The sequence below is a fragment of the Lonchura striata genome, chromosome 2 (assembly GCF_050655825.1).
Source record: "Lonchura striata isolate lonStrDom1 chromosome 2, ASM5065582v1, whole genome shotgun sequence".
Lineage (NCBI taxonomy): Eukaryota > Metazoa > Chordata > Aves > Passeriformes > Estrildidae > Lonchura > Lonchura striata.
Window position 1 is genome coordinate 103,246,410 of NC_140704.1, and position 25,275 is coordinate 103,271,684.

Genomic DNA, 25,275 nt, shown 5'->3' on the forward strand with positions numbered 1-25,275 from the left:
GAGGGATCAAGGATTCCAAGAGACAAAGAGAAAAAATAGTGTGAACTACTGTAAATAGTAACAGTGGTAGTGATGATAACAGTATTCTAGCCTCTGCAGTGACTTTCATTATAGACTTCAAAGCACAATAGAAGCATTAATTAACCCTTATGTGTTGTCTCTGAGGTGAGGTTTTACATGCTGCTTTCAGATAAACAGACTGAGCATCTAAAATTTGACATAAACAAAATTATATCACAAATAATAAAAAAGACAGAAATAACTTCATTTTAAAAAAGTCTAGCTAACAGGAAATTCTTGTAAAATTCTACAGAGTTTTTCAAAAGGCTACAAAACCTGTTTGCAAGAGGATAATTTCCATTGTCATCAAAGTCAAAAAGGATTTTCGCCTGCCTGTAGTGTAGTGGAATAGAAAGATCCTGATGCATCTGACATACAATTTGGGCAACTGGGTTAAAGCTGTTGGAGTGTGAAATAGTGAAATGATACATTGCAAAGGGCATTTATTATAAATTTAGCATTTTGTCACAATAGTAATACTTCAGTCACGCATTTTGTTCTTTATTGGATGAGATATCATTATAAAATATGCTGAATGTGTACATTAAATGAATTTTAATATAGGACTTATACTGAATACAGAATAGAATATGAATCTGAGACATGACTGCTCACCACATAGGAGGAGATTAAAAGACCATACAAATACAAACCCATCAAAACCCAACTGAAAACTTTCTTACTAATTAAAGAACAATGCTTTAGGATGTAATTTCCCCTTTCAATCTGTTACACAACCTAAAAGGAAAAAAATATCTGGTTCAACTGATGACTGGAATCTTTATTTGTTCTCACACCAAAATATTCTTACTTTAAATCTGTAGACCTGTGAAATCCATGCAGACTCAATAATCTTTATCCTAAAGAAAAATATTTCATTATTTAGTTTTAAACAGTTCTGAATATCTGCAAAGACCAGAAATGTACTCAGTGTAAGAAAATATAGTGTATATAAAGTAATGTGCCATCATTACCAGACATAAAGACTCTGCAGATAAGCAAGCTGTCATTTGAAAGGGGGGTTTCATTGTATAGTTTTGAAATACATGTACCATAATAAATACAACAAAAAATACCTATCTGTTCAGGTGAGGAAAACAGGATAGAACTATAGAGCTATTCTGTGGCAAGTGCACAGATGAACTCTAAGCTGTGAAATGTTTGGCTCAAGATGGGCATTCAGCTGTCGCATTGCCCCATCAGAAGTGCAAGTTCAGCACTTCAGTGCAGAACACAACCTGAATGTGCTAATGGAGGGGTCTTACTAACAGTCAAATTGGAGCACATCAATGGTGGTTTAGAGTACTTTCTAAACACGGTTTATTCAAATTGAGGAGAGGTTTTATAGGAAACAGTTCAATACTATACAGTTTATTTATTTTTCTTAGGTTTTGTGGTTGTTTTGGGGGGTTTTCAGATCATTCAAGGTATAAATTTTCTGGGGTTTTGTCCAAAATTTCTCAATTATCCCCACGTTCTCTGCTTTCATTCCCTTTCCAGGTCTGTTTCAAAGCACATGACCTCATATATTCTGAATGAAATTAAGGTGCAAAATAGATTCCCAATATATCCCTAGTTGTCCTAAGATCATTCCCTGCAGGAAACAGAACAAAGTCCCAGGAAGGATCTGGGAACATTCAGTGCAGCTGTCAGGTCCTCTGCTCCACCTGCTGTCTTCTAAATGACACACTTTTGAGTACTGTCTGCTAGTTTGACAATACTACTGTGGGCAAAGCAGGAACTGAACTTGCTTAATTCCATCTTTGATTCAGAGATATGACACCTGCAAGTATTTTGTTGAAAACATAGGTCTATAATTTAGACAAAATAAAATTATAATGGAAGTATTTTCAAAATAAAAAGAGAAGACAAAATGTCACTGCTTATGGCTCTGAGAAAGAACACTTATTAGCCCTCTGATTCTTAGAGAGGAAAAAGTTGCATTTGGACTATGAACAATTGTGTTTATTTTCCAGTTGAATAGGATGCTAGTGAAATGGACACCAACATGATTCTTACATCATTTAAGGTCACAAAATAGAAACATCCCATTGCAAAGAGCAAACTGGCCACTGTTCTTACACTTAGGCTTATTACACTTAAAAATCAACAGTGCCTTTCTCCAGGCCTTTCAATTTATTTATACTATCTAAAGAACAACTTTTGGAATACCTTATCAAAGCGAGAAAGTCCAGTTACGTTACGGATGGAAGAAAATAGATGAAAATAAGAAAGACCTATTTGACACACGCTTACACAAAAAACCAAATTGGAACATTAGTGGATGAAGAGTAAGCAAATTTACTCTTTCTCCTTGAGAAAAGATTAGAGATTTTTCCAAATGTGTCTAGTATCAGAACATATTTGATAAATCTCATTGTTGTTGTTTACTCCATTTATTCCATTTGCTCTCTGCTCCATTGAGATATGGTTTAAGCATGAATTGGCATTCTACCTCATCTCTTTTAAATTTTACTTAGAATCAGTTTTGAAATTATTAAATAATAATAAAAGTTATACATGTGGCAGCTTGAAATGCTGTACACAGCTACGTCAAGAGGTGTTTTCAGAATGAAGTGTCAGAAATAGAAAGAAATAATAGGATGAATAATCACCTAATGAGAAATAAAACCTCACAAAATTAAAGTGCATACTGGCTTTCAATAGCTGCAAGTAGCACACACAATTGAAATTAAAGAAACAATTTCAATGTACAGATGAAAATGTCCTTGGGATAATGCTTAATATAAGCCAAGATAAATAGGACAATTTTATATGAATGAAAAATTTGCCCAAGAAAGTTGGTCTGGTAAAAGGGTAGTGTTTTGTGGATTATATGGCACCCTTCTGAAAAATATGTGAACAAACTGGAATCAAATGGAGTTTTTAAAACAAAAGAAAGAAAATGTACCTAGAGTTGGTCATAGTCAGCAAGACAAAATGAGAAGGGCTGGAAAGAAGCCAGAGGAGACTGACAACTGGCAAGTGGTAAGAATAGGTATGACTTCCTATGGAACATAGCATCAGGAACTTGGATGATCACAGACTCCTCAGATCTTGGTAAATTTACATCTTCCAGAAAGTCAGCTGGATTTAACAGCATGGCAACATCCTGCACAGTTGGGGGCAACAAAAAGAAATCTGAAGCTGGTGTTCCTTTCCTGCTGGGTTTTTACATCTCCAGTTGAGAGGCAGCAGGCAGCCTCAGCAGAGTACCTTTATGTGTGTACTTGTTTCATGTCAAAATAGGGAATAAACTGTTGGAGTAGTGCAGCAACAGAGAGGAAGCTTGAGGTTTTCTGAAGGAGGCTCACCAGCTGCACACATAAAAATGTTCTGCTGGGAAAACACAAAACTAATATTCCAAGGACATTTATGGGGAAACAGAAACAACATAATGAGCAAAGAATGGGCAAAACAAGCAGATAATGAGTTGATACTACCACAGTCATTACAGGAGAGTTGAGACACTGCACAAAATGCTGGGGAGAAGATAAATAAGGACATGTCATCAGGGACAAATCAAAAGCTTAATGATCTATAGGAATTTGAAAGTTTATTTCTGAAAGGGCATATTGGGCAGTTATAGGCCTGTCAACGAAGTAGGAAGGAAGAGAAGAAACCAACATGAAAGATTATCCATCTGAGAGCAAAAGAAAATGTACTTATTCCTCTGTCATTAAAGCCAGAAATTTTTCAGTTATTGAAAAATACTTGAATTGCTTTCTATTTTGTTGATTGCTTTGTGTACTTAAGTTCATTCTTAATGAGATTTTATTTCTACTTATTTTAGAATTTCCTAATACAATAGGCCTATAGACTCAGGAAATATATTCCAAGAAATACTTGTCCATCATATCCAAAGTAAGCATCAACTTAAGATACTGCATCCTTCCAAATACATCTTTATCTTCTCTTTATAGAATATTCCTTCTTGGAAGTTCTCACAAAAAAGTATTTCTAACAATAGGCTGGCATTTAAATTGTAAACAAGACAGTTTACATTGTCAGATGTGAAAGAGCCTGGTGAGAGACAGGCTTATGGTAATGAATGGTTGTGTGATGATTATTCTCCTGCACAGTGGGGGTGTAGGGAGGCAGAGATCTCTGAAGCTTGCTCTTGGGGAGAGAGGTTTATTGGAGGATTCAGGAATGCCCGAGCCTCGTGCTCTCAGGCGTAGCACGTGGCCGGGCTTTGGAGGACAGGGGAGGGGAGAAAGAAACGGAGGGTTTAGGAGAGGGGAAACCCCAGTGGGGGAGGAAGTCCAAGAGAGGAGGAGAGGGCCAAGAGTGGAGGAGAGGGCCAAGAGACCTCATGGCCCCTCGGAGCCCCCTTATCAGGGGCTCCCAGGTGGGCTGGGACAAGGCATGGGCCAATGGGGTTACAGACTCCGATGCTTCAGGGGCAGGTACAGAGGTGTGGGATGAGCCACAATCTTTTGGGGGGTAGGATGGAACAGTCCATTTCACTCCAGGATTCATCCAAGGGTAGAAGTGACATTCGGCTAGCTAAGATAACAATCATATCTATCTATCCTCTGCAACAAATGGTAGCTCCATCAAGATAGGTTCTTATTGCATTCAATTGAACTGAAAGAGAAAAAAAATTCATACCATTCTCAGAACATAAAATTTCGCAATAAGAGTGACTAGACCTGCATTTTTCCTTCTGTTTTCATGACTGAAAATTTCAAACACAGAGAAAAATATGAAGTTGGTTGAAGTTGTGTCTTCCAGTCTTGACATTGGTCTACCTTGAGCATTAGCTGCTAGTATTTTTAAATATTTGTAAAGTACAAAATTTCTTGAGTGAAATACATATGAAAAAGAGTAAATCTTAAAGGCATGTGTCAGGACAAGATCTTTGCAACTCAGAGAAAGGAATGGACTTTAAAAAGACTCCTCTAAGACATATTTTACATCTAATATCTACGCTACATCTTAAAGAGTGAGTGTAAACAGCAATTAAGTCATCAAGACCAGAAAAATGCAAGAGTTGAAGTTGATGCAATAATTAATTCATAATAAGTGTGCCCAGAAAGAAGGAGGCAGGGATATGACAGAACTTAGCATTTCCAGAAATAGAAAATAGTATCTGTTATCCTGTGCTAGAGGGGGTATAGTCAAAATGTCAACAGATGAGAAAGAATATATAGTATTCTGTGCCAGCATGGGCTTCCTATGGGTTCACTGCCTCCTTCAGGCATCTGCCTTCTCTGGTGTGGGGTTCTTCTTGGGCTCTGGGTGGATTTCTGCGCCTCCATGGACCTGGAAGGTCCTTCATGGGCTGCAGGGATGCAGGTTCTTCACCACAGTCTGCACCACAAGCTGTAGGGGAATCTCAGCTCCAGTGCCTGGAGCACCTCCTCCTCCTCCTTCTCCAGTGACCTTGTTGTCTGTCAGGTTTTTGCTCTCACTGATCTCTCTGACTAGAATTGTACAGTTTTCTGGTTTCGCCCAGTTCTTATATATGTTATCACAGAGGCATTACCACTGCCTTGGACAGCACTAGGTCCATCTTGGAGCTCACTGGCATGGGCCCTATCAAATATGAGGGAAGCTTCTGTGAGCATCTCACAGAAAAATCCCTGTAATCCCTCCATTACCAAAACCTTGTCACGCAAACTCAATATTTCTAATTATAACACACTTAATTTGTATTTTGTCATTAAACCAATTTTCCCACAACTTCTTCATTTTCTTGCTACCACTAAGAAATTAAAGAGCATTGCTTCATGCATAATGTCACTTGCATTTAGAAATACCAGAATTTACTAGATGTGATATATTTTGATTTTTAAAAGAATGCAGCAACCCAATGTATTTTCATTTCTCCCCAAAAAGCCCTGCCATTTGGTTGAGCTACACTACTTACCAGATTCCCATATCTATAAATTCTCATTCTATTGTAACAGGAAAAACCTCAAACCTTGTGAAATACTGAGCATCTTTCACCAGAGTTGTGTGAATTGAATAAGAAACTGAATGCATAAGTTCATCTTAAGTATATACAACTGGAAAAAAAATAAAAAAATGAGCAGTGGATGTTGCTACTCTCCAGATGTCTTGTTTTGGATCTCTGCTCTGAAAGATTCCCACAGGTATCACTTCAATTATATCACAAACTTGAAATCTTGCTCTATCAGCTCAAATTTAACTATCTGTATGAAATTTTATCAATTCACAATTTGGTAAGTTTCACTGCTATTCACCTTCTCTGAGTCTGGGTAGCAACACTGTGTGGATAGCCCTTCATTTTGTGCTTGTCTTCAAAGCTGTGGTTAATTCAAACTCATGTGGTAAGGATCAGAGCGTGTGTGGCCACACACTTCCTGATCTAGTCTGCCACTTCAGCAGGACTTCAGCAATACACAACAATGTTTGCCTACTTCTAAAGAATCAGACAAAAGCAAAAATTATGTTTAAAGGAAAATATGAGCAGGTTTTCTACCTATCAGCAGGTGTTTGGAAACAGCAGGACTTCCACATTTATTTTCCATAATTCCCATAATTACTGCCCCTGTACTTGCTGTAACGATGTCACAGTAGGTGGCAATTTGTGCATCTTAGTGCTGTGATGCTCCTTATTACAAGTACCATTTCAAGATAAGATCCAAGGGACCTACCACAACTCTCTACTTTCTTGTATATAGACAGCTTTCCTGGCTTACTTTCAGTACATAAGAAATATTTTAGTTAGAAGTATCTACCTAATATAAATTCTAACAACATTTGGACCCATGTACCATTCCTTTTGCATTCCTATGCAAACCATCCATGATTACGTTTAACAAAATTTCATTGCAATTTGTTCTAGAAATGTTTTTTTTTTTCCTCTCTGAAATACACATTTGAACTGAATTTAATGTTTCATGAAAGCTGCTGATGTGAAAGTCTTTGAACCTGAAGCTCTTCCTTTCCCACAGAACAGATTCTTTACTGCATAGAGAGATACTTTCAGCTCCCATCTTTTCTATACCTTTAAACTCTTCATGCTTCATCAGAGATTTAAGCATATATACAGGGGATTAAGTTAATTTTAGACCACAGAAGCATCTCAAATTATTAATGAATCACTTCTTAGTCTAAAGTGCATGACATTTAAAGAAATACCAATGATCACTTTTGGCTTTTTAATTGGAGTATTTTAAAATAGTATGATTCTTCAAGTTATGATAGACATTACTTAAGTGGTACTTTAGAATTTCTCCAGGAAAATCTATAGTAATAATATATGAAAACAGAAAAATAATTTTTCACTTAATTCTAGCTGTTGTAAAATAAAAAAATTAATTGAGAAAACAGACAATACTACATTTTTTAATCTCCTTCTTATCATCATGTTTCTTGTGCCCAGATTAAGAACTCTACATAGGCATGCTTTATCTGAAATATTTTTTTTTTTAATCTTGAAATTTTGTCAGAAATTCAGGTAGGACATATTTTGTACTGCCAGTGGCAGTCTTCTTCATTAGCTGGGTGAAGTAAAGAGGTGTAATAATTAATTAAATTTTGGTTTTTTTAGGGGTGTGTATATTTTTACTCCTTCTAGGAAATACTGAAGAAAGATGAACTGGAGAAAGAATACTGAAGGAACATTTAGATAAATGTGAGAAATTCACAGAGAACCATATTTACTAGCAATCAATTAAAATACACACAACTGATCAAATATGAAAGTCCATTCCAACTGCAAAATACTCTAGAAAATCAACTACATTTTTCATATCTTTACAAAAAACCTTCTTCAGACAAAAGCCCACCACTGGTATCAGTACCATCTCTTGTAAAATATGCATAGCTCTTCTCTCTTTTTCACTGTAGTTGTAAGTTAATTAAAGAATACCACATGTTTAAAGATCTTTTTTCACAGATATAATATTCTTGAAAATCAGAAACTAAGATGAAGACTAAATGAAAAAATAAATGTAGACGTGACAAATTAATACTAAAAGCAGATGCTAATATACTTGGGTTGTTTTATTTAATCTCTACATTTCACATTTAATTATGTTAGTGTAAAAAAATCACATCTCAATCCTTTTTCATACTTGTAGCAATATACAACATCATCTTTTCCTTTTTTGTTTTAAATGTCTGTAGGCCATTTCTTAATCATATTAACTATTCAAGATTAGATTTTAAATCTGGTTATCCTTTCTGTGCTTATAGAGTAACTGCTGCATAATTTCATCTAAATACCAATGTACATGCTATTTGGATAGTCTAATATATCATGGTACCTCTCTAGAAAGTACTCAGGGCAATAAATTAATTCTTATTTCCACTGCGTTCTATAATTAGCAATTATTGGCAAGGTGAATGTTTACAAACAGAGCTACGCATTTTCACACTGACATATGAAATCTTTGCAAATTCATAGCTAATAACAATGCAATGCACAATGCAAGTTAGAGGTGCTTCAAGGACATAAAGCACCTAGTAGTCTGCAATTCCTTGGTAGTATTTAAAATAGAGAGCTGACTGTACCACCTACAAAACCTATGTGTTTTAATCAGGAAACAATCACAACTAATAAATATAAATGGACTCAAATAGTGTTACCAGTAGGATGTGTTGTGTAATGCTGTGATAGCACAGCCAGAACCATGCATACACATTTTATGTAAACCACCGATGGGGCTGAGAAGCGTTGGTGAAGCTCAAGGGTGAGTACACCGAGAATCTGCAAGATAAAAAACAAGACAAGCAGAAGAGTCTGCCAATAGACAGGACCTCCTGCCAAATGCTCCAGGAGGATGAATGGGAAAATCCAAAGTAATATAAGTCCTGTTTGGTGAGAAAAGGTGTAACAAGAAGGCTAAAACACCAACAGTGATGAGGAAAGATGGAGAAGACATGAGTCTCCTCTCTGATTTGTCTCATCAAAGAGCTGGTCACCATGACCTTGGTAGCTCAGTATCACCAAGGAGCATGGCACTTGTGAAGTACACACCATCACCTCCAGAACACAGTGTGCTCACCACTAACTTCAAACACAGCTGTTAACTTACGTGAGTTCATAGCGGTAATGGTTATTAATGTGTAGGAGAAAACCATTAGCAAGCGATGTGTTGGTAACAAAGGAATAGATCTATTAAAGTTTTGTTCTTTATCAGTCTGCTAAACACTCCCATCAGAACCATCTCTAATCTCCCAAATTAAATACATGAACATATATTTAGCTGGAACAATATATGAAAATTTGTAATATATTGTTTTTTGTGCTGTCAAAAGAAGAAGCAAACTGTGGAGAAGATCAGACCCTCTAAAGAACAGATAAAACTCTTCCATTGTAAATAAAAGGTTTTCTTTAAGATTTGTTCAAGTAAAAAAGAAAGTTAACAAAGATTGGTAACATATTTGTATTGAGGTTTCTAAGGTAACTCTTGAGTCCTTCTCATTCATACACAGAGATAGTTCATGATTACATTATTGCTGATGAGGGAGATATGCTCTTGCTATGAGTAACTTGAAGATATAAGGTTCTTGTTGTATTGTGTCAGTTTTGAGAATTAATCCATTTCTATCCACTGGGATATCTTCAAAATTATCTCTGGTACCTCTGTCTATACTCATTTTTGTGTGTGAATGCCTCTGTTCTATGACACTCCAATCAGGAAATAAAGTGTGGGCCTTAAGTTTGTTTCAAGAGGAAAGGAAAAAAAGACTCAAAGTTTTACTTTACTACTTCTCTATAGTCATCCCAATTAAATATTTATATTTTTTATATAAAGAATAGAATTAGAATTTTCCAAGTAAATTAATAATTAATTGAATAACAGGTATCCTTGTAAGAACAAAAGTAATAGAGATTATTCTTTCTGGCTTTGTACACAAATAAATGCCTTGTAAATTTTAAAACTGAAAATTTACTTTTGCATATGTTCCAATCCTTTACATCACTAGCACTGAGAAAACAAGGTGACTTTCTAAGGGAGTAATGCATTCACCGTTCCTTTTCTCATTTTTGACCAGCAATCCAGTGTGCTTTTCTGAAAAGATGGAGACCAATGAGAAAGCTCTATTGATCCTCCTCCATCTCCCGCTCTGAGATAAATAATGCCTAAAGCAAAATGGCTTCAAAGAGACACAAAGATTTGAAGACAATTTAAATGAGAATATGTGTGTGAAGGGAAGAATTCCTCTACAAGAACCAAATGCAGACTATCAAATTTGACAAATTACAAAGATACTGTAAAAATTATGCTGTATAATGGTTACTGGAGTCCTCAGCAGTCCTTTTACACCCACCCAGTTTCATAAAGATAAATGTTGCTCAAAGACAATCCCCAGTATTCATAGGAAAGAAGTAAATTGCTAGAGACTGAGCCACAATTATGCATCATACAAAACTGGACAGTATCTATCTTGATCTTTCTCTTTTGTCTTGTTAATTTATGAGCCACTCTGGCAAATTGCCAGAAAACTTAAAACAGTAAATTCAAACACATACCCCCTCCCAATACACATTGTATGTTATAATTTCCCTTCTCTTCATTGCACTGCTTACATAATAATGTAATTAAGCAGTTTTCATTAGAACACTGGAAAATATGGGATCTAGACTTTGTTGACCTCCTTTAGCAGCTCTCACAAAGAACATATTTTACAAGCCATGGAATGAACTACTGGCCAGTGTGAATAAATTTGAAAAGAGCATACAAGAACCAGTAAGACAGTCTGTCAGCTTGGAAACTGGTTCTTTTCATGATGAATATTCAAAGCCACTGAGAAAATATTGTCAAGTTTGTCAGAGAGCAGTGTCTGATAAAGTCTTACAGAAGTCATATAAATACATAAAATGTAAATTATAAGTAATTGTATTTTTCTTGTTTTAGGAATTAACTTTCCTTATTGATTTAATGTCTATCTATCATCAGCTAATATTTCTGTTTCTGATAATTGCCAAGTAAATTATACGTTTATTACATTTCTCAGACTCAGTATTCTGTTGAAATTCTGTTTCGCTTATTTGAGTGAAACAGTTAACATTGTTAACAGAAAAATTTACTTGACTCTCACTGTATACTGCTGTAAATGAGCATGCAACATGCAAACCAAGTGAAAGGCAAACCTGTAACCTAATCCATGAATCAAGAGGGAAAGCATGGGGTAATCTGTATCTTCTCCAAGGTACTCATTTTGTGAAAAGTAAGAACACACTAGAGTAAATGAGAACAAGACTCATTCTATGTAGACAGAACTCATGTAATATACCTTTGGAGTTTAAGGGAAACATGATTAACAGAAGAAGACTAAGTATGATACTTATATATTCATGCATTCTTTTTAAATCATGCAATTCTGAATTGCTGAAGGGCTTTTTCATGTTACTTTGAGTAAAATAGCAGCTGTGACCGGCTATTCTTTTAACTTTATGTAATTTTTATTAGCTTGCATCCTTTGTGATTTCTGTACTCAGTAAAATAATGTCCTTGTCAGCACCTTTAGAAGGCATTGATACAAAAGAAAGAAATGCATTTCCTGTATTTACTGTGAATGAAACAGAATAACTGGTTCAAACTCAGTAACTGCTCTCTAATAAACCTGCCACTGTTAGAAGCAAAGAAAATACATTCCACATAAACCACTAATGATCACTTATATAAAAAGGTTAGTTTAAACCACATAATTTTTAATTTATGGCCAGACCAAAGTGACTTTCAGGTTCCTGTCTATCAATGTCCACTCTCAAAAGTGCATGAGAATTTTTATGATTGTAGGATATTGGTTTTCCAAATATCCTGTCTATGATAAAGCTGAGACATTTCCATATCTCATTCCAAGTTATTAATTATCTTTGCAGTAACAGCTAGATTTTACAGGTTTTGCCTGCAAAATATGTTTAATCCTCCTATCTGTATTCAGTTCATCTATCATTCCCAGATATGTGATAAATCTTAATCTTATGATGAACCTTGTCTTCCTGCCCTGAAAAATGGCCTTTGGGCTGTTTCTTCACCTGGTATAATTTTTGATTTTTAGATTGCACATCTGATTTTGTTTCATTTGTGGGTCTTAGTCCCAGACTAGATACAGGTCTACAGGATCTGAGATACATCTCAGGATCCTATCCAACCCAGTATCCAACAAATTTGAAAGTTCATGGCCATCTTACAAAGTCCTGCTTACTGAGAAAAGGAAAACTTCAGTCCTATTTTTAAAAAGGGAAGAAAAGAAAGACCCAGGGAGCTACAGACTGGTAAGCCTCAGCTCTGTGCTTGTGAAGATAACGGAGCAGATCCTCATGGAAACAATGTTAAGGCCTATCCAAGAAAAAGAAGTGACCCAAGATAGTTAGCATGACTTCACAAAAGAATCATTCCTGGCCGATCTGGTAGCTTTCTATGATAAAGTGACAGCAACATTCAACAAGGAAAGATCACTTGGTGTCATCTACTTAAATTTTGTAAGCCCTTTGAGATGATCCCACATGAAATCCTTATCTGCAAAGTTGAGACTCACGAATTTCAAGGGTGGACTATTCAGTGGATAAGGAATTGTCTGGATGGACACACAGCCAGACAACAGATAATTTTGGCCAATGGTTTCATGTCCAGGTGAAGCCTAGTGAGGAGTGGTGTCACTCAGGGGTCTCTGCTGGGACTTGTGCTCTTCAATATCTTCATCAGTAAAACACAGTGGGATCAAGTTTGCTGATGGCACCTCAGCAAGTTTGCAGATGGCACCAAGCTGAGCAGTGTTGTTGGCACAATAGAAGGATGGGATATCATCCGGGGGCACCTGGACAAGATTGAGAAGTGAACTTCATGAAGTTCAGCAAGTGCAAGGTGCTTATTGTGAGGTGCCAGACATGAGTAAAAACTGGGACAAAAACTCATTGAAAGAAGTCCTGAAGAGAAGAATTTGAGATTTTGATTTCTCATGAATAGAAAGCTGGATATAAGCCAACTATTTGTTCTTCCAGCCTGGAAAGCCAACAGCATCTGGGCATGATCAAAAGTAGCTTGGACAACAGGTCATGGGAGGTGATTCTCCCCTCACTCTGCTCTCATGAGACTCCAACTCTGATGAGAACTTCATCCAAGTTAGGGGTCCTCAACACAAGAAAGATGTGGACTTGTTGGAGGGGGGCCAGAGAGAGGCCACAAAAATTATTAGAGTGCTGGAGCACTTCTCTTTTGAAGACAGGCTGAGACAGCTGGAGTTGTTCAGACCTGGAGAAGAGAAGGCTGTCCACTGGGATAGATTTCATAGGATATTGAATAAGCTTTTGTAGTGGAAGGTGTCCTTGCCTACAGCTGGGAAGTTGGAACTTGATGATCTTTAAAGTCCTTCCAACCCAAACTACTCCATGATTATGTGATTCTAAAATGAGTTTCTGGAGCACATGTTTTGTAGAACATATTGTCTCTCCCTTCCCCCCTCCACCATCAAACAACATCATCGATAAAGGGTAGTAAATAATTTTATGAATGCAGACGCATGTATGCCAGGTAGGAAAATTTAAACTTGCTCCTACTGGAGTAGAATCCTGGGGGTATTTTTGCAACTAAATGTTGAATTCAGCCTTTAAACCACAATTTTTATTCTTGGGAAGTATCTTTCCCTAACAGTCTCTGACTTGAAAAAGTTATAGATTTTTTAGCTGGATATAATTTCTTTTAAGAGTGCTTTTTGATGCTTTATTGCCTGCAAAAGAAAGAACTGGAAATGTGATGCAAAGCAGATTACTTCTTTAAAAAAACTTATGCTGAGAGACTTCTTTCTCCCCTCCCTTTTGTTTTGCTTTCAGAAAACTGAAACACTATTGTTGTGTTTCTTCAGAGATGGTACCGTTGGTGAGAAAAGTGCAAAAAGATTTCACCATTTCCTTCAGAAAAATGCCCAGCTAGGGCAAAACATTCACTAGAAAACATGAAAACACTACCTTTGTCTTTAAAATTAAAAACAGTTCCTGTTTTCCTGAAGTGTTTTAAATAGATAATTTAGGCATAAGTTTACAATTATTTGTAGGATGACGATTTTTATCTCAATAATAGTTTGATATTGTGCAACTAACTAAAACTCCAACTGCATTAGAGATGCTAAAGAGTGAGCAGAGATTGGAAAAATAGATCACTTAGGTAACTCACAGCCATGTTAATGCCAGGATGTAATGCCAGGAGTCCTATATAAAGTTTCAGTACACTGATTAGTGAAAACCTTGTACCCTGCTGCTTTTAGTGTTCAATTATTTTTCAAACTCAAAAAATCATAGCAGAACGTGTTGTAATTAGACTAGTTATATTGTGTCAGCTTAAAAAAAAAAAAGATACAAAGAAAAAGAGGAGAACTCTAGATCAGTGTCAGTTGCAACAGTATCATAGGAGAAGGTTTTGCACTTTCAATCAGATATGTAAATGCAAGTATTAACACTGCAAATGAGACCCACAAAACCTCTTTTTCTTCCACTCCTTCTAGAGATGCACAAGCTACAAAATCAGTTGGTCTCAATTACCAACTTCCTGAGAAATAAAACAGGCCAGAAGAATTGTCATTAACTTAATTTTTCTGAAGGAAGTAAATGATAAAAATAGTCCAGATCAGAGCTGAAAATAAAGGCAAGCTCTGCTGTTGCTGAAAATAAAGGCTGTAGACTGGATTTGGGGGTCTCAGCCTTCTGTACATGCCTGTGTCTTTTCTGAAAGAGTAGAAAAGTTACAGAAGGGTACCCAGCATATAAAATATGTGTATATTTTACCTTCAGTCACTGAGCCAAAGACTCTTGACAGCAGCAGCTCTTTGCAAAATACCAATCTTTGGCCACCTATATATAATTATCAGGAAACAAATGCTTTACTATCCTTATCACCTTTAATGTTCCTCAGTGATACTGCAAGGCAGAAAGAAAGAAAATTTTAAAAAATCTTGTGTGAAAATATTTTTGCTAATTCACAGAGTTTCTTTATTTTTTTATCCTTTATCTTGTATATTATCTCATTTAATTAATGTTCTACTATTAAGTATTATGCTAGGCAAAGCCCTCATTATGCATTTTATACATTGAAAAAAATTAAAGAATAATGACAGGTATGATGATCTTGGCATAACCCAATATTAAATTACGTAAAGTAATTAAATTACTGAATTTCAGCAGCTGAACAATGTGTCATTGCAATATAAATTGACTGTGAAAATTCTAAATTCAAAGTCATGGAAAGAGGGAAAATATTTTTAAGGCTAGTTATATTTAATGGGAACTACCTGTAAAAATATGCCACAAATGTAAAAGCCATTAGGCTGCAAAAAGTTCAAGTGAGATTAGTTGTCATTAAAGTATCATCAGAAGCACAGATACAGAATCCTATACAAGAGGACTTGGTGATAGAGAATGGTTTTTCAGGATCAAAATTTCAAATTTAATCTTGATTCTTATCCTGTGCTGGTACTGAATTAGATTTATTGTCACCTGTTTCATTTATTTCCTAATAACAACAAGGTCTCGGCATCCATTCACACAGAGAAATTCCAGCCTCTGCTTGTCCACATGCCTCGGGAATTCAGCAAGTGAAATGTATCTCAGAGGAATGTTTGTAAGGTTTAAACACACCAATTTATGTATTTGATTATGAAACAGTGATGATTCAAGGCGGTCCTTAAACTCACCATTGCCAGTTCAGTAAATCTGGCTAAGAAATATAACAGTACCCTTTGATATTTTTCTTGACTGGTCACAGTAAATTTAAATAAACATATTTATTTATAAGGATGATAATGATCATTGCAGGCTTTCCTCAAAAGAAGGCATTGCATGTTTATATTTACTTATGAAGTAATTTGAAGGGCTTTTTTTTTTAAATTTCCTTAGTAACAACTTCTAAGTGAAAAAGTACAGATTTCTTGTAAAAACATCTTTTATTGAACATATGTTTTTCACTGATACTCTGCAGGGAACGTTTTTCTAAAAATCAAACCAAACACCCTTTGAGTAAATAGTCGGGAACACAAAAGCAAAACTGCCAGCTAACTTTCCATTTTTCTACATAGATGACATCTTCATAGGATGCTTTGGAAGACAGTTCTAGATCAGTTAATTTTGCTTTAGCTTTTTTATTTAACCTATAATATCAGTACTGCTTCATGCAAAAATTTTATTGTGAAGATTTGGATCTATATGCTTGGTCCCCAAACTGTAAACAATAAATCTCATTTCCTTCCATGTCTATTTTTTTTTTTTTTTTGGTTCATACATTACAGAAATTCTGTGGAGGACATCAGTGCATGATCTCTGAGAGAAATTGTTTGGATGGAAAATGTTAGGGCAAAAATGTCAGTGCCTTTAACTCTACTCATCCATATGCACTGATGCTACTCATGGGGCAGTGGGGAGTGCTACCACACTGACTTCATTAAACCCAAAAGAATATATATCAGTATTTCCAGACAGGCACATTAAACACCATTTCAACAATCTACTTGAGGTACCATGCAGAAGTTTTAGATAAAAATATTTGAGACAAACTGTAGTTCCTATCAACTGCAGCACTGGGACTTTTGGATATACAGCATACTTTGTCTCTGAAAGATTCTGAAGTGTGGAATTAGTAAGGTGATGATGGGTAAGGAAAGCAATGAAGAATTATTGTAAGACATGGGTTACATGTCAAACACAATTAGACATTAGTTGCTGTTCCTTCTTTTATGTCTGTACTATAGTGGAAACAATAGAGAAATTTGGAAACAGTATAAATAAATGGATACAATTATTTATAATAATTTAAATAATAATTTCTTAATTTAAGGACATGGTGATAAAAAGTTTGGGAATATTGGCATTTTCAGCCTTTTAAAGAAATGCTGGCTTCTATAATTTCTAGGACCTATCTGATAATATTGCAGTGTTCCTTTGCCTGCTCATGCAGATCATTTAGCTCAATAGCCTGGCTCTTTGTCTTTACTTTCACTCTGAACTGCCTTTGTATATTAAGAAAAATTCTTTTTTTCTACCTACTAGACATAATTTTAGGAGTAATGGACTTCCTTTTTAAGTTTATGAGATCTAAAAACATCTCTTCAGCCTACTTAGACAGAATCTCTCCCAGAGGTTGTTGCCCAAACTTCTCTTTTATGATTTTCACTTTTATAAGTCTCAGGTTCTAAGCCAAGTTTGACACTGACCAAAAGCACACACGAAGGGACTGGAGAAGGTGGAAAGGACAAATTTCAGAACAAAAGCAATTAAAAAGTGTGAAAATGAATGTGACAAAACAGTTTGAAGACTCTAGTGATGAAGATAAATTAAATGTTCTGGCATGGGATTTACCAAACGCACTTGGCAAAAATAGTGCTTGCCCTCTTCAAGGGTCATTTTAACAATATTTTCCTATTCTCTCTCCACAGGTAATTTTAACAATTATTTTCCTATTCTCTTACTCCTACTTTCAATTTAGGGCCTATACTACAGCCTTGTTAAAATGAGTGATCACTGCTTAAGAATGTCATGGTAAACACTTGCAAAAAAAAATATATAATGAAATATTCTTTCTGAGGTAAATTACTTCTAGGCTGTAACAACACAGAGAAAAAAAGACTAAGATTATTCTTTTCTCTTAATAGCCTTCATGTGGCAGAGGATTGCTCTTTTACACAGTCCCAGAAGATGACTTTAGACTTCAGGTTCTATTTCATATATTTCTCCAGTAAGATTTTATCAATTTGGAAATCATCAGTAGAGTCTCTGAAAAAAAAAAAAAAAAAAAAAAGTAAGAAGAGGAACAATGAGCTTGACCACAGGGCTACAAACAAAAAAATCCTATTTTTCACTGAATTTGCTGAAAATCCTTGAAAATGAATGTTTTTATGACAGTTACATAGGGCAGAAATGTGCAAAAAAGCTGTTTATTGTACCTATAATTATAATAATAAAGATAATAATGAAACTGAAATTATATCTGACGCCTGTACTATCAAAAAATCACCAGTTTAGCATATCAAAATAATTTGCAATCACATTTCTCTACCAATGATTTTTGCAAAATATGGATAAAATATTGATAAATGATATGTGCTATTCTGAATCTGTGGCGGCTCCCTGCCACAGCCCCAGGCAGGTGGGATGAGCCGGCACTGCCCGTGTGAGGCCGGGTGGCCACCACGAGAGGGGACACTCCAGGGGAACGGTGTCGGCCACCCTGGTGGTGCTGGGTGCTGCAGCATGGGTGCGCAGCTTTGGTAGCTCTGCACGCTGAGAGGAGGTGAAGGGATGAGAGAAGGACACTTGTCTGTGAGCCCAAAGAGTCTTTATTTCCCCAGCTGGGGCAAGAACAAAGGTGCTCTCTGAGTGGGTGCAGGAACAAATGTCGGGGAAAACAAAGATTACAGCAACTTAAATATGGGGTAGGAGGACAGGGGTGCAAACCTGTCTCACCCAGTGGGGGTACACTAGAGAGGGATGGCATCAACTATAAAAACCAATGATAACATAACAGGGGTGGGCACAAGGTCAGGGGACAAATAGAAAAGCTAAACTGGGGTGATGTATGCAGAACTTTATGGAAGAAACTGGGGTGGTTACAGGGTTGACAACCAAAAGGGGTAAACAAACTCTGGCTGATGGAACCAAATAAGGAGAAAACAGGGAGAGGTGAGAAGATTGGCAGATAATGGGGAAGCCAGGTGGCGGGAAATTCTGGGGTAAACAACTTGGACCAAACCAACTGTGAGGGCAAAAATGAGGGAGTACAAAGGATAACTAACATTAATAAAAGCAACTGACTAAATAAAACCACACCGCAACATGAATACTCTTATTTTGTTTTTATTTTTTATTGTAGAGATATTTTAAACATGTTAGAGTTCTGAATTACATTTAAATTCTTCATAATTATTGATATCTTAAGAAACAGAGATCCTCACGCATTTAGTTACTACAGATTTTGTTTTACTCAAACTAATTTTATTTCAAAAAGTACAAAACCAATGAAATGCAAGAAATTATTAATTTTAGAAAAGCAGCCTTGTTAAATCAACTTATCACACAATAACTCTTACTCGTTATATATGATCCTAGACTAGAACAAAAAGACTAGAACAAAAAAACTATATATTATTCATGAAAATCTTTAATGTATTCTATATAGAAGTAATAGTTGAGCTCTCAAAAACCTAGTCCATATTAAGTAACTAATAGAAAATACTAAGCAAAAATATCAATCAGAGTATTTTCATTTTTACTTAATGAAGCACAAAAAGATAATCTGAAGAAAAACAGAATAAGTTTAAAGATATACATTTTTGCATTAAAATGTTTATTGTGAAGATACAGAACTGGAGATGAGTTCACCTGTATAGTGATCCAGATTTAAATGTATTTAATCAGGGCTGGAATTATGATTATAGAAAAGCTTAAATTGTGAGCACTTTCAGTCAACAATAATTGAATGCAGCCACATGTGTATGGCAGGGATGAATGCCTGAAAATATTTAGCTTAATTTTATTTCTTAAACTAAAAATAGGGTCAAATTGACAACTTTGTACACCCCAAACAGTTTTTACCTCAATCTTCCACATTCTAATACTTTAAGGGAGTGAAAATATGATAATTAATTTAGTTGTATAAACTCACTAATGAGGAGTTGAGCCCTGAGATCTTAAACATGGTCATTCAAAGATTTTCAGCTGTGTTGCCTTTGAATCGTACTTTCCATTGGCACTTCTAGGATGACATAATATTCCTACAATGAGTTTTTATTGCATTCTCTGTTTAATTGCATTGTCTGTTGTTAGAACTGTTGCTTCTGAGGCAGGCAAGATGAAGAAGGCTCCTTTATGTTCTATCCTCATAGCTAAAGTGGTAAATACAGTAGTATTTGGAAAGCTTTGGTCTATTAACAACCATTGTATCTTTATGGATTTTTTATTTTTTCTGTCTATGCAAACTCATCTATGCTACATAAAACAAGACCTGATAAACTCACTAAATTAATTTTCCTATCTGGCACAAATACAAGAAACTCAATTAACCAACAAAAAAAAAACAACAAAGCCAAACCTCAAATGCCATATCCCACTTTAAAAAATTCAGGTTATACAATCATATATCATTTAACTCTACTATCTTAAGATTCTAGTTTTTTTGTAATACACTTGTTAACTATTAAACTTTCAGTTTCTGCCTTTGGAAAATCCATGGTCAATATTAAAACTAATCATATTGTTATAATGCAAAATGATGTTGCTGCATTAATTCCCAAAACAAATCCCTTCATATATAAATTTAGCAATATCATTTTAACCTGATGGATTTAAGGACTATTGAGCTTGTTTTAATAACCTTTTCTGAGGGTTTGTACTGGTGTTGCAGCATTGTTTTTCTTCTATCAATACACATTTTCTGACATAATAAAGGCATTTATAGACTGCAAATAAGTAGAAAAAAAGTTGAATAATTACACAATTATTTGAGCTGTGACACTTGTGTGTCATAATTTTGAGATTTGTTATGTACATTTCATAATTGCAGTAAAAATACTCAAAATAACTTTATAGATGGTTTGACCAGTATTTAAATTAGAAACTTTTGAGATTGGAGAAATAATTCAGGTCTTTCTCAGCATTGCAACTATTGATTCATTTATTTCACTGAAAATAAATAATATAATTGTTTTTATTTTTTTTAAAAAAGGATGAGAAAACTTTTTAAATTGGCAAAACTATTCTTATTTCTTATGGAAGTGAAACTGTGATACTTGTGTGGTGAAATTGTGCCAAATTTTTCAAAATCCTTTATTTTCTCTATTAAAATGCATTGTGAGTTTGCTACTGTTGTAAACGTGGAGAATTATGTCTACATGAAAAATATGTACCATTTTTCCTGCAAAGGAGAAATATATAGTTTGGTATTTACCATTTGTCAGGAAAAAAAAAAAAAAAAGCCATGGAGATTAGTTGCACAGGAAAAAAAAACTTTGAGAAAAAAAAGACCTTTGAGATTACAGTATGAAAATAGATCTTGGGAATCTAAACTTCCAACTACCCACAGCTCTTTTTAAAGCAAATGGCAAGCACATCTAAAGTTAGTATCCTTGGCTTTCCTTTTTAATGTTCATAATTTGTGTCTGTGCATAGCCTCAAGGTCCCTCCTACTGTAAGAATATCTTTATATTAGGTTAATCAATCAAATAAAATCTATTTGGTAAAAAACCCCACAAACAGTAAAAGAAATCCTCAAAACCCCCAAAAAAACCCCACCAATGAGGTAAAATTTCCATTTTTTTAGCTGGAAAGCATAGTGCTCTGCCTTGGGGTGGGTGATAAACTGAGAATTTATGGGTAAGGATTACATAGAGGATGGGTAATAATGGGATGTGTATGAGAGACACTGCAGAACCACATGCCACATGCTCAGGAAGAACAAGTGAGCGAGACCTAGAGGCAAATAAAAGCAGTTTTGTGTTTTCAGGTCCCTGTGCCTGAGGGGAACTTCAACAACTACATCTGTTGGAGGAACAGCATAGCATGATTTAAGCCATCCAGAGGGTTTTTGGAACACATCAGGGACAACTTTGTGATCCAAGTGATAGATGGGCCAAAAAAGAAGTGCTCTGAAGGTTGTCATGCTCACAAACAAGGAAGGGCTTGCTGGAAATGTGAAGGTTGATGGTAGACTTGACTACAGTGGCCATGAGATCACAGAGCTCAGATCCTGAGAGGGAGGAGCAGGGCAAAAAACAAGATCACAGTGCTGGGCTTCAGAAGGTCAGATTTTGGTCTCTTCAATGATCTGTTCAGTAGACTCCCATGGGATAAGACCCTGGAGTACCCTTGGTAGAAGAAAATCAGATGAGGGAATACTTCATCAAATTGAATGTATGTAAGTCTGTGGACTTTGCCAGGATGCATCCATGAGTCCTGAAGGAGCTGGAAAATGTAATTGTGAGGAAATTCTTGGCCATCCTTGAAAGATCATAGTTACTAGAAGAAGTACCTGAAGATGGGAGGAAATAAAATGTCACTCTGTCTTCAAGAAGGGTGAGAAGGAGCTTACCAGATTTACCTCAATGCCTGGGATGGTGATGGAATTACTAATCCCAGAGAAAAATTTCAATTAAAAGGAATACCAGAAAACAGTCACAAAAACTAAGCATTGATCTACCAAAGGGAAGTCATGCTTGACCAGCGTACTGATATCATTCCGTGATGAAATGACTGGCTTGATAGGTGAGGAGAGAGCATTGGACATAGTCTGCCTTGCCTTTCAGAAAGCCTTTGATATTTTCCCCCCATAAGATATTGATAGACAAACTGATAAAGTACACACTGGATGAGCAGGTAGCTAAGTGGGTTGAAAATTGGTCCCAGAAGGTCTTGTTCAGTGGCATAAGTCTAGCTGGAGGCCAATAACTAGTGATGTACCCCAGAGGTCAATACAGTGACTAACCCTTTTCAAGGTCCCCAAATAATGGTCTGGATGTTGGGACAGACTATGTACCCTCAGCAAGCCTACTGATGACACAAAATTTGGAGTGGTTGATGCAACACAGTGTAGTGCTGCCAACCAGAGGGACCTCCACAAGCTGGACAAATCAGCTGACAGGAACCTTGTGACATTCAACAAGGGAAATTGCTAAGTGCTGCACCTCGGAAGGAACAATTCCACACACCAGAAATATGCTGCAGATCCCCCATCTCAAAAGCAGTGTTGCAGAAAAGGACCTGGGTGTCTTTTTGAACACTAAACTGAACATGAGCCAGCCCTGTGCCCTTCCTCCAAAGGTGATTGTTATCCTGGTTTACTTTGGACACAATATTGGCAGTAGGATGTGATCCCTTCCTTCTACTCAATTCTAGTGAGGCCAAACCCACAGTGCTGGGTCTCATTCTGGGCTCTTTAGTACAAGAGAGACACAGACCAATTGCAGAGACTCCTGTGAGGGGTCAGGAAGATGATGAGGAGACAGGAGCATCTCTGATAAAACAAAAGGCTGAGAGAGCTGGGTCTGTTTAGTCTGGAGAAGTCTCAGGAGAGTGCAGATATTTGATATCTGCATATATATTATATATATATATATATATATACATATATATACACATATATAAAATACCTGAAGGGAGGCTGCAAAGAGGGCACAGGCATGTTCTTTGCAGTGGTGACTAGTGACAGGACCAGTCAATGGGCACACAGTGAAACACAGGAAATTTCCTCTGAATATCAGGAGATAATTTTTTATTATGAGCATGACCACACCCTGCCATATGTTGCCAGAGAAGTTGTGAAGTCTTGGAGCTATGCAAAAGTGGCTTAAACATCATCCTGCATAACTGGCTCTAGTGTCCCTGCTTGAAGACTAAGGTTGGACAAGATGACCTCTAGATGTTCTTTTCGATCTCAATGATTCTGTGATACTCTGTTTCTGAGGAAATAGATATTTTGCATCATGAAAGTGGCAAATAAATAAAGGATGTAATTCATGCTGTAGATCCAAACAAAATATTTCTTCCGTGGCACTGGAATTCACTCATTCAGGCGCATTTGCAAGGGATGCATATGTTTTTCCTGCGCTTTCTAACAAAGTAACTAATGTTTAGAAACAATTTCAGTGCCTGTTTCTCTCTCAATTTCACAATCTCATGTTACCCGCAGAATAGTCAGAGTAATGGTGTGTGCCCACCCAAGTAGCTGTTACACGTGATAGAGCCCTGCTTTCCTGGAAATGGCAAAACATCTGTCTGCCAAATGCAGGTAATGAATGGATCCCTTCTTTTGATCTGATTGCACGTGCATGTTTTCTTTCCCTATTAGGCTGTGTTTATCTCAACCCACAAGTTTACTCACTTCTGTACTTTCAGTTCTTTTCCCCATTCCATGGTGGGGCTTAGTTGTCTACCAAGCTAAACATACAGCTTCCCAAATTGCAGAAAGTGGCAGGACATCTGCAGAACAATGGGAAATAGTGAATTAATTTCTCTTTATGCTTTCCTTGTAATGTAATATATGTTTTTCTTGCTAAACTGGTTTTATCTTGACCCACAAGGGATATTTTTACATCTATTTTCCCCTGCCAATCCTGTTGAGAAGAAGGAGCGAATGTGATTGCATGGACATCTGGCAACTGACCAAGGCAAACTGCCACAAGAAATAATACCTCTTAGTCCCTGAAGGCATATTTTAAGGCAGACTTACTTTAGCCTCCCAAGATAATTGGGAGGTATTTCTCCATACCCCCTTCAAGCCATTTCTACACAACTGTGCAGTATGTTCTTATCGTTTCCCCAGAAATTTACCTGTTATGCAAGAACACGCTATTTCCCATATTAATCCTGTCACATGTACTAGCTTATTCACTACTCTATCATATTCCTCTTTAGCATGAAGAATTGTCTAAAATTTACAGCCACCTAAATAATTTCCTATAGCAGTAAGATCCTTTATTTTCCAAATTGAGACCCTTATTCTTTTAAAGCAGCTATTTTAAATACAAATTTTATTTCACTGTGCCATGAAGGATTTTTTTAAAAGTGTTCACTTCAAAACACATTTTAAGCTTGTATCATGTGGACTTAACTGTGATACAAAAAGGTTGCATAGTGCTGGTAGGCAAGATACATGATTTTACAACATCAAATTAGTAAGAATGTCAGGTCTGAAGAACTTCCTTACCTGTTGATCTCTAGGGTTATGTTCAAAAGAAATTTTTAATAAGCTGATCTCTGAAATACCATGACCAGGGGGCATATTTTCTTAAAGGATTAAGTTCTGATTGTTTCACTGAAAACATGAGGAAGAGATATGTGGAAAGGATAACATTAAAGATCTTTCTTTGACAATTATGTTATCTATAAATCAATAAAAGGTAACAGAGATAAAAAAAAATTGACCATTTTTCTTCCATAGCTCTCAAACTTAAAAAGGAAAACATTTTTCCTCATTATGTTCTCAAAATATGCCACAAGGCTCTTCAAAAGATTCTGCTATCGAGACCTCAAACTACAATATCAGAAAAACCATCCCTGAGGAAAAACTTTATTTTTGAGAAAGTATATGACTGAATGCCCTCCTCTTTATAGATAAAAGCTTGGCAGAAACTTTGGTGACTTCAGACTGAACAAAAGGGCAACTAAATTCTTTTTCTCCAGATATATTTGTTAACTACCTTTCACTCACAAAGTGCATTGCAATTGTCAAGTGGCCCTAGTCACACTGTTATGAACTCAAACTTTCATTACATCAAAATGTAAAAAGGTCACAAATGTCATGTGAAATCCTAGGA